The following is an 18,208-nucleotide window of genomic DNA, read 5'->3' as shown; positions in this document are numbered from 1 at the left end:
GTTGATACACGTACCTATAGGTCCTATAGGGTGTAATAGACAGAGATACCTTGATGTCAACTGACCCACAAGTTTCAGTTCCCAGCATGTGCACCTTTTGTATGGAAGCTCAGAGCTGGCAATGTGAATTCATAACTTGCACCTTTTATGGAGCCTGCTATTACATACTGACTCAGCTACAATTAACAATTAATGTTTTCAAAAGCACTTGAAGTTATTAAGCAATTAATTAATTAAGACATTAATTGCGTAAAAAGACAGACAATTAAGCACAGCTTGCTTTTGTGTCTGTCTGGGGGTTGAGTAACTGGAATTTTGATGTTGCTGAAATTGTCTGGAGTTGGATTCCAGACTTTGATTTTTCTTGCATCCCCTCCAAAACTTTCAAGAAAAGGATCATTAAAGGAAATTGCACGATGGTTCAAACCACAATGCAGGTGCTGTAGTGTCCGGACTGTCACATGACCGGCTGCGAGAGAAACACAGCTGGGAAGATGCTGGGTTAACAGCAGTGCAGTAATATTTTAACAGGAGCAATTACAGCACGAAGATATCGGGATTGGGAGGGTCCAAAATAACAGGCAACACTGAATTAACGCAAGAGTTATTTGAATTCATCTCTGAAAACAATACTGTTGTGACTTTCTTAATTCATTGGAGCACTTCTAATGCAGTAACTTTAAACTGGTGCTGAAAACTGACAGGTATGTTGGCTGTATATTTCTGCTCTGTTTCTCTGCAGCATCCTTCCTGCTGCACTAATACTGGTTTCAGGCTAGCTGAGCACTGATCAAACAATCAAACCATTACCAACTGAGGCAGGAGGGGATCTCCTAGAAAAGTTTCAGGTTCTCTTGACATATGAATGATTTCATATTTTGCAATTTACATTAACTAATGACGTGAATGTGTTCAATCCCAAGTACCAATACTTGATAGTAATGCAAAAGGGTTTCACCCTTACAGTAAACAGCTCTTAAACTGCTGTTGGAATTGATTTTTAGTTTCACCCTAGATGAAAGCCAATCCAGTAGATTCCAGATAAATTTTTCCATAAGCCCATTTTCATACTCATAGGTTGCTATATTATTCGATACGTAAACATTGCAAAGAATATGATCGAACCTCTCCAAAATATAGGATTGTGGGAGTGAACAAAGCATTTTGAGAAGCTCTTTGTCAGTATAAAAACTCGTGGTCTTAGATTGACAGGTGGCAATTAAACGGTGGAGTTATAATAGGCCCTGATATCTTGGAATGATTTAATAGTAAAAGACAGCCAAGAGTATAAACCGGTACCCAACACTTTCCCTTTCCATCCTCCTTTTTCACTGTCAGTGGTAAAGTAAGAGCTTTCAGCCCAGAGAGCAATTAGTGCAGCGGGATTACTGTACATTGAAAGACACGGCATGTCTAACCCAAGCAAACACTTTCAATGTTTCCTGTCATCCAGCCAGCAGTGATCTGCAGCTGGATATTATCATCTCCACACAGAATAGAATCATAGAAAGTTTATGGCACAAAGCGGCCACTTGGCCCATTGTGTCTGCTCGGGCTGAAAAACGAGCCACCCAGCCTAATCCCACTTTCCAGCATTTAGTCTGTAACCCTGCAGGTTCCGGCATTTTAAGGTGCATATCCAGACACGCTTTTAAATGAGTGTTTCTGCTTCTACTAATCTTCAAACTTCTTGATCATTCCCCCTACATTTACATCCAAATTATTAGATATACCTCAAAAAGCAGGGGATCTAATACACGTCAACCCACAAATGCAACTATTTATATGGAAGTATTTCTTCTAGAGCGGCTGAGGTGGGATGTGGTCGTGTTTTATGGAGAAGGTGATGGTTGGGACTGAGCACAAAAAGATCAGTTCTATTGATTTGAAATTTTCACTTGAACATTGCAATAATAGTAATAACGAGCATCACTGCGGTCCTGCAGCTGAACCTTGTAGAGTTTAAAGACTTTCCATTCTGGAACTACCTCACTCATTAAAAATTGGTTCCAGTGTCATTATTAGACCTGCATGTTAAGGACTAGCTGACTACACCTTTTGTAGCCTTCATGTGTACTGTGTATGGAAAAGCCTCAAACCATCCTTGTTCCTGTGAAAGGTCTTTGCATTTTGGTGATGTTTCTTTAACAGGATGTGCACAGCAGCTTGACCAGCTCCAGCTCAAAGGATTTTCCCAGCAGTGGCTGCTCTCACTCCAGGCCTTTATCTGTACCTCAGATCAGCAGGAGCTGAATACAAGATTTGTGCCAGCAGGTACAGGCTAGGTTGGGAGTGGACAAAACTGCAGCATTTCAGGTTCTACTTGGAATTTACTCAGATATAAAGAGTCAAATGTTTCTCCTTTAGCAGCCACTACAAAAAGAGTACAGAGCACTGATCTATTACAGAGCATTGTAAACTGTGAGGAGGACAGTATAGAACTTCAAAAGAACATAGACAAGTTGGTAGAGTGGGCAGATAGGTGGCAGATGAAGCTCAATGCGGAGAAGCGTGAGGGGATGCACTTTGGTACAAAGAACATGGAGAGACAATATAAAATAAGGGGTACAATTCTTAAGGACGTGGCGGAGCAGAGGGATCGGGGTGTTTATGTGCATAGGTCATTGAAGGTGGCAGGACAGTGGTGCGAGCAGTTAGTAAAGCATGCAGTATCCTGGGCTTTATTAAGAGGAGCATAGAGTACAAGAGTGGAGAGGTTATGCTGAGCTCATATAAGATGCTATTTAGCCCTCAGCTGGAGTATTGTGTCCAGCTCTGGGCACCACACTATAGAACGGATGTGAACACATTGGAGAGAGTGCAGAAGAGGTTTACAAATATGTCTCCGGGGTAAGAAACTTCAGTTACGAAGATAGATTGGAAACGTTGGGACTGTTCTCCTTGGAGAAGAGAAGGCTAAGAGGAGATTTGATAGAGGTGTTCAAAATCATGAGGGGGCTGGATAGAGTAGATAGGAAGAATCTGTTCCCGCTCTGAAAAGGATCGAGACCGAGAGAGCACAGGTTTAAAGTGATTTACAAAAGAAGCAAACGTGATGTGAGAAAAATCTTTTTCACACAGCGAGTGGTTCGAGTATGGAATGCACTGCCTGGAAGTGTGGTGGAGGCAGGTTCAATCGAGGCATTCAAGAGGATTATCACTAGATGATTATTTGAATAGAAACAATGTGCAAGGGTAAGGGGAAAAGGGAGGAGAATGGTGCTAAGTCATAATGCTCATTCGGAGAGCTGGTGTAAATATGATGGGCCAAATGGTCTCCTTCTGAACCCTAACAATTCTGTGATTCTGTGACATTATCTGATTGGTTTTCCTTGTGGGAACTTTTATGTTTTTCATTCTAATGGTTCAGTTTCTGCTGTGTTTCTCAACCAAGAGGCAATCATTTCTATTCCTGCTCGCTACTGGATGGTGCAAAATACTTCAATCAATTAAATATTTTTGAAGTGCTGATATCTGTTGTGATGCTGGAAATGTGTCAGTTAATTTACTCACAGCAAAGTCCCACATACAGAAATGACATCATGACAAATAATGTTTTCAGTAATGTTGGTTGAAGGAGAAATATTGGCCAGGAGACCAGGGAGAATTCGGCCACTCTTTCTTGAATAGTGCCATGGAATATTTTGCATCCAGTTATGATGTTAGCTGGAATATCTGCTCAATTCTCTGGGGTGATACTAGATCTCACACAACCCTCTTCCCACAGAAAAACAGCAGTTTAGAGGTCTACTAATGGAAGTCAAATTACTTTTGGTTATTTTAATGGACTATCTCTTTAAATCTATGAGCAGTGGGCAGCCCAGCTCCACAAGCTTTTCACACACAATCTGGAAACAGGCTTTTTATTGGGGTGTGGGGAGCTGTGTAGCTGTTGGGATGAGGCTCTTTGTCAGAACACAGTACTCTCCAAACAAAGGGTCAAAGGGACTCGAAATGTTAGCTGTGTTTCTCTCTCCACAGATGCTGCTGGACCTGCTGAGCTTTTCCAGCATTTTTTGTTCTTGTTTCAGATTTCTATCTGCATCCAGCATCCATCAGCAGTATTTTGCATTTACTCTCTGATCAAATCATGAGTTGTCTGCAATTTTCCGTTTGAATGTCAGACCTGATCTGCAGGGTGTCTTTGTTTTCAATGTGTCTCACTTCTCACTTCCTTGCATGTCTGACCTATCCACATGTTCTTTGTTTTGCTAATGTCTTTAATTTCTTCAATGCTTCTTTCCATTGTTTCCATCTCACTCAACAATGCAGCAGTTTACATCACAGAAACGAGCTGAGATAATTTCACTTTGGGTACAATCGGGAAATTGCACGGGAAGAACACTTGAAATTGTGCAGGTTAGGTTAGGCTTCTGGCCACCAATTCATTTGGAAAATCATGAATGCAAAATCTCCCTGAACCAACGCAACAAGGCAGAATAATAAAAAGTAACTTTATTTTCTCTGTATTCCTTGATGCATTTGAATGGTAGGTGACAGATAATGTTTCAGTGATATATCTGAAACTGGTTTATTGTAATAAAATGAGAATTTGTAATCTGGGTGACCAGTTGTCCCTGAGTAAGCTGATTTAAAATGGCAGAAAAAAAATTATACTGAACCACTTAATTGTTTCATTGGGACACATCAGTAAGTTTCTTATTAAATTAAACAATTCTGATGCGACAAAAACTTTTAAAACATGCCGATGTCCACTACATGCTTTAACCTGGTCTTGCAGGGTATAGCAGAATGGTGCAACTCCCCTGTTTACGATGAGCAGACGTAACAGTCAACAGAACAATGTTTTTACAGCTGCCTGACCATGCTTTACATTTCTTCTGAAACTGCTCCTCATTAAGAGTTGCTTTTCTCACCTTCAATGTGCCATTTACATGTGGGTATTTGCGCTGAAGTTCAGCTCAGGGCCTTGCAATTTTTCTCCTGTGCAGCTAGGCCAGACACTGCCCCCTGTTGGATTTCTGTGCAACTGCAGGCACAACCACACTAAGGCAGTTGTCCACGTTAGAAAATAGGGTGACAGCACCTGTACCCCGCTTCACCCTGTTGGCTGCAGTTTCTTTTGCCTGTGCCAGCCTTCCTATCCTTTGTGCTGTACTCTCCTTCCCTCCACTTTCCTCAGCACAGCCTTAGCGAACCCAAGACCACGGCTCATTCTTCTAAACTCCAGAAAATATTGGCCACTCCATTCAATCTTTACTGAACCATTGTTGCATCCCTACTATGGAAAATATATCCTTCATTTGGTGAGGAGACCAAAACAATGGTACACAATACTCTGGGTATGATCTCGCCAAAGCTCCGTTTGTTGCAGCAAGAATTCATGTAAACACAAATAAGGATCCTCGGCTTTATAAATTGAGGCGTGGAGTCCAAAGGGAAGGAAGTTATGCCAAACCGTTATGATACACTGGTTAGGCTACAGCTGAAGGAACAGGAAGTGACGGAAGGTAAGAAATGCTTTATCTGATTGTGCTGTGCAGCAACACAAAGGTTGACAATTCTTCAGGTGTGAACCCTGGTGAGCACCACTGATCTTTTCCAACTATTAAACCACTGTCCAATAGCACAGAGTGAAATGTGCTCCTGTTACATTTTCCTGAAACTGAAGTCGGTTAAACACAGCAGCCCATGTTGAGCAATGTACATTGAGTTTGGCTGCTGGGTAGTGATGCAGCAATGATGTCATTAGCACAGTGACCTAAGACGCCCCAATGCTCAGGCCCAAGAATCCAGGCCCAAGTGTCACTCCGTGCTGAGATTCTACCTCTTCCCGGTGTTGGGAAGAATGGATATGGCTATGTTACCAGAGAACGCTCCATTCAGTTGGAACCTGCTGTATCACCTATCCCTTGTGGAACAGTTTATGCAGAAAAACCTGTTGACCACAAGTCCATCAGGCAGTGGGCTGCACATATTGTAATGTGGTCCTGCGGGAAAAGGAGATAGTGAATGCTGTCGGGTGGTTTCCTGAGCTGACTGTCAAAGTAATTTGGAAGAATGCCTCATCACCAAAACTTTCAAATTAGCATTAGGATGTAGCTTGGCTGATAGTGACAAAGGCCCTCCCCATCATGTGCATGACGGGTGTGGACACCTGCCTCATCAGCTTGGATCAGGAGAAGGCCTTTGACAGAATATCGCACACCTACATGGGGGATGTGCTCTCCAAAATGGGCTTTGGGGAGGGAATTCGAAATTGGATCCAACTGCTCTACACTAACATCAGTAGCGCAGTCTGAATCAATGGGTGGGAAACAGATAGCTTTCCGATTAAATCTGGAGTCAGGCAGGGCTGCCCTCTCTCGCCTGTCCTTTTCGTGTGTTGCATAGAACCCTTTGCCGAGTCCATCAGGAAGGATCCGGGCATAAGAGGAGTGACGATCCCAGGCAGTGGAGGCACTCAGGTAAAAGCCTCCCTGTACATGGACGACGTCGCCGTCTTCTGCTCGGATCCGCTGTCGGTGCGCAGACTGATGCACGTCTGCGACCAGTTCGAACTGGCCTCGGGAGCCAATGTAAATCGTGGGAAGAGCGAGGCCATGTTCTTTGGGAACTGGGCTGACCGATCCTTTGTCCCCTTCACTGTCAGGGCTGACGGCCTGAAGGTGCTGGGGATATGGTTCGGAGGGACCGGGGCATGCGTTAGAAACTGGAAGGAGCGAGTGGCTATGGTGAAAAGGAAACTGGGCATGTGGGAGCGACGCTCCCTCTCCATTGCGGGTAAGAACCTGGTCATCAGGTGCGAGGTACTCTCGCTGTTGCTGTACGTGGCGCAGGTCTGGCCCATTCCAGACTCCTGCGCGACGGCGATCACTCGAGCCATCTTCCGCTTTATCTGGAGGTCGAAAATGGATCGTGTCCGCAGGGACGCGATGTACAAGCCTCTAGATAAAGGGGGAAAAAACGTGCCCAACATCGCCCTCATACTGATGGCCACCTTTGTGTGCGGCTGCATCAAGCGGTGCGTAGACCCTCAGTACGCAAACACCAAGTGTCACTACGTGCTGAGGTTCTACCTGTCCCCGGTGTTGCGAAGGATGGGTCTGGCCACGCTGCCGCGGAACGCTCCAAGTAGTTGGACCGTGCCGTACCACCTGTCCCTGGTGGAAAAATTTATGCAGTAAAACACCTTTGACCAAAAGTCCATCAGGCAGTGGTCAGCACGTAACGTCCTAGAGGCCCTGAGGGATAAGGAGAGGGTGGACCCTGTGGGATGGTTCCCCGAGCAGACTGTCAAAGTCATTTGGCAGAATGCCTCATCGCCAGAACTTTCCAACAAGCACCAAGACGTAGCTTGGCTGGTGGTGAGAAAGGCCCTCCCCGTCAGATCCTTCCTACACGCCAGGAGGCTCACCCCCTCTGCACGTTGCCCTCGAGGTGGCTGTGGTGGGGAAGAGACCGTTGTTCACCTCCTTGTGGATTGTGCCTTTGCAAAGAAAGTCTGGAGAGAGATGCAGTGGTTGCTGTCGAGGTTCATCCCGAGCAGTTCTGTGACACAGGACTCTGTGCTCTACGGGCTGTTCCCAGGGACACACACCGAGACAAACATCGACTGCAGCTGGAGGATCATCAACTCGGTGAAAGAGGCGCTTTGGTCTGCCCGAAACTTGTTGGTCTTCCAGCACAAAGAGTTGTCCCCGACCGTTTGTTGCGGACTGGCACAATCCAAAGTCCAGGACTACGTGCTGAGGGACGCACTAAAGCTTGGGGCAGCTGCCGCAAAGGCGCAATGGGGAAGGGTCGCTGTCTAAGACCTTTCTACCACAGCGCACCGAGAGACTGGGAACTGTTTAGAGCCCCTCGGGCTGTACAGATCAAAATGAAAGGCTGTAAATGACTGTAATATTGTTTGTACTGATGCACCTGGTGATACATTTTGTAAAAGTTTAACCTGGATTGTACCCTTGTAATGTTGTTTTTGAAATGGTTTTGAATGTGATTGAAGATATTTTATGAATAAAGTATATTTTTACAAATAAAAAAAAAAAAATCTGTTCTTATCAGTTTAATATCTGATACGTCCCTTATCTGGGGACCATATATTAAATTGATTTTTGGAGCAGGGAGATGGAATAGGGGCTTGCTCCGTCCACTCCACGCATCGACCCGGTATTGCAGTATCTCTGGGAATGGTGCACCACCCCTTTCCAGGGGATTTTCAATGCTAAAAATAGTTTTCTTACAAACATCTGCTTTCTTTACTTTTCAACATGCACATCTTTCAAAACCCAACTTTCTTTCTTTCTCACTCACCCGCACCATCTACACACAAAAAACACGCACGCTCACCCAACGCTCACAGACACCACTCTCATCTCACAAACACTCTACCTCACTCATACAAAAACATCTTTCACTTGCAAATACACCTCTCAAACACTCTCTCAGCTGCACCTTTCGCCTCACAACATTTTCAACCAGCTCTCTGCTGCCGCTCCCGCCCGCTGCTGCTGCTGCTGCTGATACAGCAACAGTCAAAACTCACACCTCAAAGCTCACCCACTTTACACAGCTACTCGGAAACGTCTACATCCACGTTCACACAATCCTTACACTGCACAAGGAGCCCATTCCGCCCGTCGTGACTGCACCAGCTCTCCCAATGAACATTTCACTTCGTGCCATTCTCCTGCCTTCTCCACGTAACCCAGCACATGCTTTCTTTTCAAATAATCATCTCATTCCCTCTTCAATTGAACCTGCCTCCGCCACGCTATCAGGCGGTGCATTCCAGACCCTGACCACTCGCTGCTCCTATCACTTTTGCTTCTTCTGCTAGTTACTTTAAACCTGTGCCCGCTCCTTCTCGATCCTTTCATCGGTGCAAGCAGTTTCTCCCTATCTACTCTCTCCAGATACCTCATGATTTTCAATACCTCTATCAAGTCTCCTCTCAGACTTCTTTTCCCCAAGGAATACAGTCCCAACTTCTCCAATCTTACTTCATAACTCAACTTCCTCGCCCCTGGAACCAAACTCGTAAACCTCTTCTGCACTCTCTCCAATGCCTTCACTACCCTCCTAAAATGCAAGTCAAAATGCAATCCATCAGAGTCAGCATGGCTTTATGAAGACTAAATCGTGTTTGACTAAATTGCTAGAGTTCTTTGAAGATGTGACAAGCAAAGTGGATAATGGCGATCCTGTAGATGTAGTATGTCTGGACTTCCAGAAGGCATTTGATAAGGTGCCGCACAAAAGATTAATACACAAGATAAGATCACACGCAGCTAAGGGTAATATATTTGCTTGGATAGAGCTTTGGCTAACCAACAGAAAGCAGAGAGTCAGGATAAATGGGTCTTTTGTGGATGGCAAGCTGTAACTAGTGGGGTGCCACAGGGTTCGGTCCTTGGGCCCCAACTATTTACTTGGATTCAGGAGTAGAAGGTACCATAGCTAAATTTGCAGATGACACCAAAATAGGTGGGAAAGTAAGTTGCAGTGAAGAAATGAGAAATTTACAAATGGATATGGACAGGTTAGGTGAATGGGCCAAAATTTGGCAGATGGAGTTTAACGTGGATAAGTGAGGTTATCCAGTTCAGCTCCTACAGGCAATGGTCACGGTGGTGGTCCCACGGGCCATCGATCTGGTCGGGCGGAAACGACTCTCGTTCCTCCGGCCCGGGTATTCTGCTGCGGGGAGGCAACTTCACCGTCTCCGAGGTCAAGGAGGTGGTGGGCGGGCGACTCCTCGTAGCAGACGTAATGTACAAGAACGCTCCACTCCGGTTAATTAACGTGTATGGCCCGTCACAAGGAGCTGAGCGGCTGGAGGTTTTTCAGCAGCTCCCACTGCTGCTGGCGACCTCCAGGCCGGTCATTCTGGGCGGTGACTTCAACTGCATCATCGATGCGGCTGGACGATCCGGCAGGGCCGGCAGCAGATTGGACGCTACGTCCAGATCCCTGATGGAAACAGTTAAGGATGCCAAGCTGCACGACGTCTTCAGCAACCCTGCAGACGGAGCGCAGCGTAGATACACCTGGTCGCGGCCAGACGGGTCCATTCGTTCCAGGATAGACTTCCTCTTTGTGTCCCGTGCATTCACAGTCAGATCCACCGAGGTCAAGCCGGTGTTCTTCTCTGACCACTGCATCCTACTGGCGGACTGCCACTTGGAGAAGGACCTGAGGGTGGGCAGGGGGGCATGGAAGCTATTCGTGCAACTGCTGACCCCAGAGAACATTGAGGAGCTCAAGAGGGCTTATGAAGGTTGGAGAACCATGAAACCCCTCTTTGAGTCCCTGACACACCGGTGGGAAGCGATCAAGGGAAACACCAAGAGGTTTTTCATCCTCAAAAGCATCCAGAAAGCTAGAAAGGAAGAGAGGGAAATGTCCCGACTCCAGAAAAACATGCAGAATCTGCTCCGGCTGCAGTCGGTGGGGGTCGATGTCAAGGAAGAACTCCAAGAGGTGAAGAGCCAGCAAGCCTCGCACTTTGCCTCCAAGAACATCTTCCGTTCCAGAGTCCGCTCCGTGGAGCAGGATGAGACGTGCTCACGTTTCTTCTTCCAAGAGGAACAGAGAGAGAGCTCTGTGTTCAGCAGCCTGAATGAAGAAGACAGATCAGTAAAGTCAGCGCAGTCCGACATTTTGAGGATCAGCAAATCCTTTTATGCCGGATTTTATGACGTGAAGCCGACGGACAGCACGGCCTCCCAGTCCTCCTTGTCCTCTATCACGGAGGTCTTAGGCGACAGTACACGGGAGAGGCTGGACAAACCGCGAACTCCTGACGAACTGACTTAGGCCCTTGAGTCCTTCGAGAAGAGTAAATCTCCCCAGAAGTGACGGCTTGCCGGCGGAGTTGTATTGGGCTCTGTGGGACTGGATGGGCCCAGACCTGCTAGGGGTGTACGAGAGTATGCTCCTGGCCGGCAGTATGTCAGAATCCATGAGGAAAGGCATCATCACCCTCATGTACAAGCACAAGGAAGAAAGGGAGGAAATTAGAAATTGGCGACCCATTTCACTGTTGAATGTGGACTATAAGATTCTGTCCAAGGTCATCGCCAATCGGGTCAAATCCGCTCTGGAATTGGTGATACACCCTGACCAGACCTGCACTGTGCCGGGCAGGAAGATCTCTGACAGCCTGGCGCTGCTCAGGGATACGATTGCCTATGTGCAGGACAGGGGTGTGGACACCTGCCTCATCAGCCTGGATTAGGAGAAAGCCTTTGACAGAATATCGCACACCTACATGGTGGATGTGCTCTCAAAATGGGGTTTGGGGAGGGAATTCGCAATTGGATCCAGTTGGATCCTACTCTACACTAACATCAGTAGCGCAGTCTCAATCAATGGGTGGGAATCAGATAGCTTTCCAATTAAATCTGGAGTCAGGCAGGGCTGTCCTCTCTCGCCTGTTCTTTGCTGAGTCCATCAGGAAGGATCCGGGCATTAGAGGAGTTACGATCCCAGGCAGTGGAGGCACTCAGATCAAAGCCTCCCTGTACATGGACGATGTCGCCGTCTTCTGTTCTGATCCGCTGTCGGTGTGCAGACTGATCCACATCTGCGACCAGTTCGAACTGGACTCGGGAGCCAAGGTAAATCGTGGGAAGAGCGAGGCCGTGTTCTTTGGGAACTGGGCTGACCGATCCTTTGTCCCCTTCACCGTCAGTGCTGACGGCCTGAAGGTGCTGGGGATATGGTTCAGAGGGACCGGGGTATGCGTTAGAAACTGGAAGGATCCAGTGTCTATGGTGAAAAGGAAACTGGGAATCTGGGAGCGACGCTTCCTCTCCGTTGCGGGTAAGAACCTGGTCATCAGGTGTGAGGCACTCTCGCTGTTGCTGTACATGGCGCAGGTCTGGCCCATTCCAGACTGCTGCGCGACGGCGATCACCCGAGCCATCTTCCGCTTTATCTGGAGGTCGAAAATGGATCGTGTCCGCAGGGACGCGCTGTATAAGCCTCTAGATAAAGGGGGAATAAACGTGCCCAACATCGCCCTCACACTGATGGCCACCTTTGTGTGCGGCTGTATCAAGCTGTGCGTAGACCCTCGGTACGCAAACACCAGGTGTCACTACGTGCTGAGGTTCTACCTGTCCCCGGTTTAGCGAAGGATGGGTGTGGCCACGCTGCCGCGGAACGCTCCAAGTAGTTGGACCGTGCCGTACCACCTGTCCCTGGTGGAAAACTTTATGCAGAAAAACACCTTTGACCCCAAGTCCATCAGGCAGTGGTCGGCACGTAACGTCCTATAGGCCCTGCGGGGAAAGGAGATGGTGGATCCTGTGCGATGTTTCCCCGAGCAGACTGTCAAAGTCGTTTGGCAGAATGCCTCGTCTCCAGAACTTTCCAACAAGCACCAAGACGTAGCTTGGCTGGTGGTGAGAAATGCCCTCCCCGTCAGATCCTTCCTGAAGTCTCACCCTCTCTGCATGTTGACCTCGAGGTGGCTGTCGTGGGGACGAGACCGTTGTTCACCTCTTTGTGGAATGTGCGTTTGCAAAGAAGGTCTGCAGAGAGTTGCCGTGGTTTTTGTCGCGGTTCATCCCAAGCAGTTCTGTGACACAGGTCTCTGTGCTCTACGTGTTGATCCCAGGGACAGGGACGCACATCGAGACAAGCAGGTGGAGGATCATCTACTCGGTGAAAGACGCTCTTTGGTCTGCCCGAAACTTGTTGGTCTTCCAGTGCAATGAGTTGTCCCCAGCAGAGTGTTGCAGACTGGCTGGCACATTCCAAGGCCGAGGACTACGTGCTGAGGGACGCACTAAAGCTTGGGGCAGCCGCCACAAATGCGCAGTGGGGAACGGTCGCTGTCTAAGACCTTTCAGCCATAGTGCACCGAGGGACTGGGAAAGGTATGGACCCCTCGGCCTGAAAGACTCACATTGAATGTATGCAGTGAATATTACATTTATCACAATTGTATTGAAGCACCTCAGAGTGCAACATGATCTATGTAGATAACTTGAATACTATTGCACTGTCTGACTGCCTGTAATGAGCATGTTGAAATGTCTGTAATGTTCATTGATCGTATTGAAGCGTCGCAGGGTGCGACATGATCTATTTGAAAAACTGGAATATGATTGCACTTTTTGCGATGGCCATTTTGAAATGTTTTGTAATGTTCTTTCAGATATTTTATGGATAAGGTATATTTTTCCACAAAAAAACGACAACAGTTACAAAGAAAACCAACAGCAGCAACAACAGCTCTTCTCCACAGTCTGAATTAGAATTTCAGAGTCAGAAAACAGAGCAAAAAAACACGCAGCGTCCTGAAATGACAAACCTGAAATGAAAGTGTACTTAGTGTATCAAGCCTTTAAACTGCATTGCTGAAAACTCCTTCCTGCCTGCTAGTGCAACAAGATGCTGCAAAGTATATTACACAGCGAATCAGGCCTTCAGTCGTCTTGACTTGTGCAGCTCCAGTGACTTCAGGCCTCCAAAAGCAGGCCAGTATTTGAAAGGGCTCCTCTTGACAAGTGTAAGACCCTGATCAAACTAAATATTTTAATTTTCTTAACCAGTGAGATTGAACGAACCGTGATGCATGTCCAAGACAAAATAGAATATAAAGCAATGTAAAGTAAATTAATAACAAATTGAGAAAGTAAATATGGAACACAAAATATTTTAAAACTAGGGCACAGGTTAAAAACATGATCCTAATTTCTGTTGAACTGAATGAGGCGAGTCATTACAGTGCGTGACCGATTTGTTTAAGTGTGCGGGCCCATTAAACTTTTTGCACAGCCGCGCAAATTTAAAGGGGCTTATGTGGCGGTGTGTCTGTGAGGAAACCTCTCCTCATATCTTGTATCCCACTGTGAAACCGTCTTCAGCTCCCAAATTGCACTCAGACAATGTGCTACATTTGCATATTGTGCAGGAGTCGGGGGAGGGGTCATGGGGCTGCCCCTTGTCTCTGTACTTGAAATGGCAGCCAGGCAGCAACTGTAGTGCTTCCTCAAATCCAACCTGAAGAAAAGGCAAGACATGTTGGGTGCTGAGAGGGAGAAGCATTGCCACTTTAGGTTCTACTTGGATTTTACTGAGGTAAAAGGTGATTGAAAAAGTCAAGCCTTTCTCCCCTAGCAGTTACCACTGAGGACAGAAATAATACCGAGCGCTGATCTATCACCGAGCACTGAGGCCGGCCAAGGGGAGGCATCTGAAAGCTGCAGAGAGAGCAAGAAGCCAGGATGGACGACTGAGAATACTGGCTGAGATAGACAGCAAAAACTGTGACACAAGCTCAGGTAAGCGTGGTGTTTTGCAGTTCAAGTTCATCACTTTGTGACAGTATAGGTATTTTTCACTTTCCTAGGATAAGGCTGTTCCCTTTCTAGAAGTTAGAAACAGCCGTGCAGATGTATTTTCTGCGCTCCTTTGCTTGCCTGCTGAATAGGACTGATGGGAGGGGAAAAGGTGATTAAAAGAGAGCCGACATCATTGCAGGCTGGCAGATGGTGTGCTGTGCTGTGCACGCAGGTGGTTTTGTTGTTTGGCTTGTGTGTGACTTCTGGTTGAAGCTGAAAGATTTCTAAAATTTTGAAGGAAATAATCTTCGAGAAGGGGAGAAACATTTTCAACATTTTAACAGGATCTAAGGCTGTTCGCTGTGTCGTACCTGTACTTATCCTTGCTGCCACCTGCCTTCTCACTGCTGATCATCATCTTGTGTTATTATAATGATATAATGCATTGGACTTATTTACTGTGACTTCATAACATGACACATTTCCCTTCTGGTGATGTCATGCTGACATCCCGTAAAGGAAATAGACCAACAGTCAGCCCAAAAGAAGGCCCAATGCCAAGCAAAGGAAGCCCATAAACGAGGATGCTAGACAGCTCGTACAAAAGAAAGCAGGGCATCAGGAAACAACTCAACAGCAGCTGACGTAGTACTCTCCAGGTTCAGTGCAGGAGAAGCACTGGAATCAGTAAAAAGTAATGCCCCTACATGTCTGAACATACAACTTAGGAGCAGGAGTAGGCCACTGGGCCCCAAGAGCCTGCTCCACTACTCAGAAGATCATGGCTGATCCGATTGTAACCTCAACCCCACATTCCTGCCTACCAGCGATAACCTTCCAACCCCGCCTTGTTAATCTATCCAGCTCTGTCTTGAAAATATTCAAAGACTCTGTTTCCACCACCTTTCGAGGAAGAGAGTTCCAAGGACTCTCTACACTCTGGGAGAAACGCTGCTGACTTTGCCTTCCCTGTAGATGTGGAAGGACTTTAGCTGCATACCTGGTCAGCTGGCAAGCTCCACAGACCGATCGGCGCAGGCTTGGAGGACCGAAGTGCCTGTTCCTGTGCTGTACTTTTTTTTCTTCTTTGTTCTTTGACTGCTCAAGCTGAAAGCAAAGACAAAAATACAGCAGGCCTCGATCGAAGAACTCCTCTGCGCTGTGAGCTAGTTGCTCACACGGAAACTCAGCTACAAAGACTCATAGATTGTCTCTCATGCCTGTCACGTGTTCTCCCTTGTGACTGAGTGTTTCTCGAAATTTTCCATTACCTGCCAGTTACACGACACATCTAGCGCAACCGTAGACAGCGACCTTTCTCCATTACGCCTTTGCCCCAAACTTTAGTGCGTCCCTCAGCACGTAGTCCTGGACCTTGGAATGTGCCAACTCTTTGCAATGGAAGACCAACAAGTTTCGGACAGCCAAAGAGTGTCTTTCACCGAGTGGATCCTCCGGCGGTAGTTGATGTTTGTCTCGGCGTGTGTCCCTGGGAACAGCCCCTGGAGCACAGAGTCCATACCTGTGTCACGGAACTGCTCGGGATGCACCTCGACAAGAACCACGGCCACTCTCTTCAGAGTTCTGGTGATGAGGCATTCTGCCAAATGACCCTGACGGTCTGTTCGGCGAACCGTCCGCCGGAATCCACCATCTCCTTTTCCCGCAGGGCCTCTAGGGTGATACGTGCTAACCACTGCCTGATGGACTTGCGGACAAAGGTGTTTCTCTGCATAAGTTTTTCCACACGGGGCAGGTGATACGGCACTTGGAGCGTTCCGCGGCAGGGTGGCCAGACCCATCCTTCGCAACACCAGGGACAGGTAGAACCTCAGCACGTAGTGACGCTTGGTGTTTGGGTCTACACACAGCTTGATACTGCCATACACAAAGGTGGCCATCAGGATGAGGGTGATGTTGGGCATGTTTTTTCCCCCTTCATCCAGAGTTTTTTTACATCATGTCCCTGCAAACAGGATCAACTTTTGACCTCCAGATAAAGCGGAAGATGGCTGGCGTGATCGCCACAGCGCAGGAGTGAGGAATGGGCCAGACCTGCGCCACGTACAGCAACACCTGTCCCTGGTGGAAAAATTTATGCAGAAAAACACCTTTGACCACAAGTCCATCAGGCAGTGGTCAGCACGTAACGTCCTAGAGGCCCTGAGGGAAAAGGAGAGGGTGGACCCTGTGGGATGGTTCCCCGAGCAGACTGTCAAAGTCATTTGGCAGAATGCCTCATCGCCAGAACTTTCCAACAAGCACCAAGACGTAGCTTGGCTGGTGGTGAGAAAGGCCCTCCCCGTCAGATCCTTCCTACACGCCAGGAGGCTCACCCCCTCTGCACGTTGCCCTCGAGGTGGCTGTGGTGGGGAAGAGACCGTTGTTCACCTCCTTGTGGATTGTGCCTTTGCAAAGAAAGTCTGGAGAGAGATGCAGTGGTTGCTGTCGAGGTTCATCCCGAGCAGTTCTGTGACACAGGACTCTGTGCTCTACGGGCTGTTCCCAGGGACACACACCGAGACAAACATCGACTGCAGCTGGAGGATCATCAACTCGGTGAAAGACGCGCTTTGGTCTGCCCGAAACTTGTTGGTCTTCCAGCACAAAGAGTTGTCCCCGACCGATTGTTGCGGACTGGCACAATCCAAAGTCCAGGACTACGTGCTGAGGGACGCACTAAAGCTTGGGGCAGCTGCCGCAAAGGCGCAATGGGGAAGGGTCGCTGTCTAAGACCTTTCTACCACAGCGCACCGAGAGACTGGGAACTGTTTAGAGCCCCTCGGGCTGTACAGCTCAAAATGAAAGGCTGTAAATGATTGTAATATTGTTTGTACTGATGCACCTGGTGATACATTTTGTAAAAGTTTAACCTGGATTGTACCCTTGTAATGTTGTTTTTGAAATGGTTTGGAATGTGATTGAAGATATTTTATGAATAAAGTATATTTTTACAAAAAAAAAAAATCTGTTCTTATCAGTTTAATATCTGATACGTCCCTTATCTGGGGACCATATATTAAATTGATTTTTGGAACAGGGAGATGGAATAGGGGCTTGCTCCGTCCACTCCACGCATCGACCCGGTATTGCAGTATCTCTGGGAATGGTGCACCACCCCTTTCCAGGGGATTTTCAATGCTAAAAATAGTTTTCTTACAAACATCTGCTTTCTTTACTTTTCAACATGCACATCTTTCAAAACACAACTTTCTTTCTTTCTCACTCACCCGCACCATCTACACACAAAAAACACGCACGCTCACCCAACGCTCACAGACACCACTCTCATCTCACAAACACTCTACCTCACTCATACAAAAACATCTTTCACTTGCAAATACACCTCTCAAACACTCTCTCAGCTGCACCTTTCGCCTCACAACACTTTCAACCAGCTCTCTGCTGCCGCTCCCGCCCGCTGCTGCTGCTGCTGCTGATACAGCAACAGTCAAAACTCACACCTCAAAGCTCACACACTTTACACAGCTACTCGGAAACGTCTACATCCACGTTCACACAATCCTTACACTGCACAAGGAGCCCATTCCGCCCGTCGTGACTGCACCAGCTCTCCCAATGAACATTTCACTTCGTGCCATTCTCCTGCCTTCTCCACGTAACCCAGCACATGCTTTCTTTTCAAATAATCATCTCATTCCCTCTTCAATTGAACCTGCCTCCGCCACGCTATCAGGCGGTGCATTCCAGACCCTGACCACTCGCTGCTCCTATCACTTTTGCTTCTTCTGCTAGTTACTTTAAACCTGTGCCCGCTCCTTCTCGATCCTTTCATCGGTGCAAGCAGTTTCTCCCTATCTACTCTCTCCAGATACCTCATGATTTTCAATACCTCTATCAAGTCTCCTCTCAGACTTCTTTTCCCCAAGGAATACAGTCCCAACTTCTCCAATCTTACTTCATAACTCAACTTCCTCGCCCCTGGA

The 18,208-nt window shown here is 47.3% G+C and overlaps 1 non-coding gene and 1 pseudogene across 1 annotated transcript; both read left to right on the top strand.

Annotated features, from left to right (window-relative positions):
• Positions 1 to 7,980: 7,980 nt before the first annotated feature.
• On the top strand, positions 7,981 to 8,167 carry LOC144669673 (U2 spliceosomal RNA). Its single transcript, XR_013573715.1, has one exon. It is a non-coding gene; the product is annotated as a U2 spliceosomal RNA (small nuclear RNA).
• Positions 8,168 to 17,206: 9,039 nt separating this feature from the next.
• Positions 17,207 to 17,381, top strand: LOC144669687 (U2 spliceosomal RNA; annotated as a pseudogene).
• Positions 17,382 to 18,208: the final 827 nt, after the last annotated feature.

This window comes from Cetorhinus maximus, chromosome 29 (assembly GCF_964194155.1).
Source record: "Cetorhinus maximus chromosome 29, sCetMax3.hap1.1, whole genome shotgun sequence".
Classification (NCBI taxonomy): domain Eukaryota; kingdom Metazoa; phylum Chordata; class Chondrichthyes; order Lamniformes; family Cetorhinidae; genus Cetorhinus; species Cetorhinus maximus.
Note: the sequence above shows the minus strand (reverse complement) of the source record. Positions and strands in the feature narration are given on the sequence as shown.